Genomic DNA, 3,341 nt, shown 5'->3' with positions numbered 1-3,341 from the left:
AGATAAAAGAATTAAAAGGGTGAGTCATCAGAAAGGAGCAATACAGGGATGTTGGTATATAGCTGGCAGCTCTGCAAATGCTGGTCAAATGTGTGCAGAAGGCACATTCACTTAGGAAAGGAAGCAAAGAAAGTACCATAGGCAGAGAAAGTTCTAGAAAGAATGGGGAGGAGTCTAAATGGGAACACAGGAAATGGGATGAACCCTGAACATTCCCAGGGATGGAGATGATTTGGAATGTGAATGTGTATGGACTGATGTCAAGAAAGTTGAGGGGGGGTTGGGGATTTAGCTCAGTGGTAGAGCGCTTGCCTGGCAAGCGCAAGGCCCTGGGTTCGGTCCCCAGCTCCGACAAAAAGAAAAAAGAAAAAAAAAAAAGAAAGTTGAGGGAAGCTATGTGTACCTTGTATCTTCCAGTGACTCCTCACAGAAATATGGTTTATGAATATTTGAGACCTAAAGGAAGTGGAAGGACCAAGACATCTCAAGACCAAGATCAAGGGATTTAGTTACCCTAGAGAGATAAAGGGCAAGGAATAAGAGACAAAGAGAGGAGACAGAGAACTGGGAAGAAGGGAAAAAGAAGTGGGGGGCAGTGACAAGGGAGAGGGAAAAGGGATATTTATCCCAGAGAGACTAAGAATTTCCTCTGGATAGAGAGGAGACACCACCCATGGCTCATAGGCAAATGGTTTATAATTGGAAAAGGGAAGCCCCTGTGCTAAGATGAGTTGGTTAATATTGATTTGGCACCATGTTAGTCACCAGAGCCAAAAGAAGAGCTTTTAATTGCTGTCCTTCAAAACCCTGATAGCTGAACCTTCGTAGTTAGCCTCAGGGGAAGGAAGTAGCCAAACAAGGGAACAGCCCATGGTGGCTGACTGGCTTAAGGAGTGTGATCTAATGGCCACTTAGAAGGAATGGGGGAGGAGCATGGTCTGCCAGAGTCATGTTGGCCATGCTCAACCTTCTGGGGCTCCTTCAGTAAGGCTCTAGTAAGTAACAGTGAGAAGTCTCCAAACATAGGAAGTTCCTATGTATGATAACCCATGGTTTTCCATTACACCTCAGAACAAAACCTTCCTAAAATAAGATCACCCGTGCTGAATATGTTTCTTATTGAAGACATCCAAACTCATGGAGTAATTACTAAAACCCGAAATGGAATGGATGATGAACTTTGTGAACATGGTGTCTGGAAACCACAAGTATCACCTAACCTAGAAGGAAATATGGCACAGAGACACTACTTATAAAATGTGTTTAAAAATAATCTATATATAGATTTATTTGACATGCATATATTCAGTGTGCAACTTTCAGTATCAGAGTTACACTGATAAGGAAGCTTCCTTTACCTGTCGCTTTGCCAACCTCTTTTTATAACAGACAGAGGCTGTTTATAGCAGGCTGCTAAAAGGAAAGACAAACTTTACAGATATGTTGGCATCTGTCTTAGTTACCTTTCTTGTTTCTGCAATATGATGAAAACAGCTTAATGGGAGAAAAAAGTTTATTTTATTTCTGCTTCTTTTTTTTTTTTTTTTTTCGGAGCTGGGGACCGAACCCAGGGCCTTGCGCTTCCTAGGCAAGCGCTCTACCACTGAGCTAAATCCCCAACCCCTATTTTATTTCATAGTTAAAGTCTGTAGTCTATCAGGGCAAGGGAGTTATGGTGGCAGGACCTTGAGGAGACAGCTTGTCATGATGCACTCACAGTCAAGATGCAATGAACAATGCGTACACATCCCAACACAGGGAATGGTACCGCCCATAGTGGGCAGGTATTTTCACCTCAGCTAACCTCATCAAGGTGATACCTCATAAACATATGCAGAGGCCCATCATTCAGATGCCTTTAGATTTCATCAAGTTGACAATTGACATGAATCCAATAATGTCAGAGATTAAGATGTCTAGAACTGGAAATGTATAGCAGGAAGACTAGGGTTGGACCCACGGTATCACATAAAATTAGGCATAAGGGTACACATTTGTGAGCTCAAACATTCAGGAAGTGAGTTATAAGGATCTAAAGTTTAAGGTTGTCATCCTGGCTACATGTGACCTTGTTTCAAAAAAAAATGTTTATTATGATGAATGTCTGAGTTCTCTCTCTCTCTCTCTCTCTCTCTCTCTCTCTCCCTCTCTCTCTCTCTCTCTCTCTCTCTCTCTCTCTCTCTCTCTCACACACACACACACACACACATATACACACACACTGGAGGGAGGGGGAGAGATGGGGAAGACTCCCCCACTGTGGCGTATTTTCTCAGCACTGCAGCTGCTGACAAGGCTGAATCCAGATCTTTTATCCTTCTGTCTTTCTAGAATTACTGCAACAGAGCTTCTGATTTGACACTAAAAGCCTCTTTCTTTCTTTTTCACAATTATCTTATAATGTAATGTTCTTTCTTTCCCAACAAGACGACACAAGAGCGGCTTCCATTTGTAATCATCTCTCTAGTGTGAACATTTTGGAAGTAGGGATTGTGGTGATCCCAGGGCCTTCTCTCCCTTCCCATCCAACACTGCTCTCAGGATCCCTTGGCAAGGAAAGTTCTTGAAGCTTCTCCACTCTCCACTACTCCAGATTTGAACATGGGCAGGCATCAAAATGAGCCCTTCCCTTCATTCTGGTACAGTTTGTACATCTCCCACTAATGTATGTCACTTTTCCCCAAAGGCAAATACAAAGTTAGACATTCTTTTCTCCTTTCTTGGTTGAAAAATTTTGGATACTTAGAGAAATTGTGGGTTATTGGGTGTATGTTCTGTGTGTGTGCTCATTTTATAAGAACAGTAATCATTAAAAAGTACAGACCTTCCCTGTTATAAATAGGGTCAATTCAGATAGACTATGTATGCCATTAGATCCTAGAAGAAAGGCTGGGCTGCTGCTGCTGCTGCTGCTGCTGCTGCTGCTGCTGCTGCTGCTGCTGCTGCGCTGCTGCTGGTGGTGGTGGTGGTGTGTGTGTGTGTGTGTGTGTGTGTGTGTGTGTGTGTGTGTGTGTGTGTGAGCGCGCGCATGTGTGTATTTGCAGTGTTCAGAGAGAGGAGCTCAAAAGCCATTGATGTGAACTGTTACTTCCCCTTATTTAAAACACTTCACTTTCCATCACTTCTTACCTCTGGAAAGTGACCATTTGGAGGAAATAGACATTTTCAGGAAGCTCCTCTTCTTCGAATTCAGACACCCAAGCTGTTGGTAATTAGTTCATCAGAAAGTTGGTCTATCTCTAGCCAAAGGGGAGCCCAGAAAGCTTCACTGATTTATCAAAATCACTTTGAAAAATAAAACTGCAACAAAACCAGTTTCACTGTGTGTTGTGATGTGATTC

At 42.7% G+C, this 3,341-nt stretch overlaps 1 non-coding gene across 1 annotated transcript; it reads left to right on the top strand.

Moving 5' to 3' along the window:
• Nucleotides 1–279: 279 nt before the first annotated feature.
• Trnaa-ggc5 (transfer RNA alanine (anticodon GGC) 5) lies at nucleotides 280–354 on the top strand. The gene has a single exon. It is a non-coding gene; the product is annotated as a tRNA-Ala (tRNA).
• Nucleotides 355–3,341: the final 2,987 nt, after the last annotated feature.

The sequence above is a fragment of the Rattus norvegicus genome, chromosome 18 (assembly GCF_021556685.1).
Source record: "Rattus norvegicus strain SHRSP/BbbUtx chromosome 18, alternate assembly SHRSP_T2T, whole genome shotgun sequence".
Taxonomy (NCBI): domain Eukaryota; kingdom Metazoa; phylum Chordata; class Mammalia; order Rodentia; family Muridae; genus Rattus; species Rattus norvegicus.
This window is presented reverse-complemented; position numbering and strand designations above follow the sequence as displayed.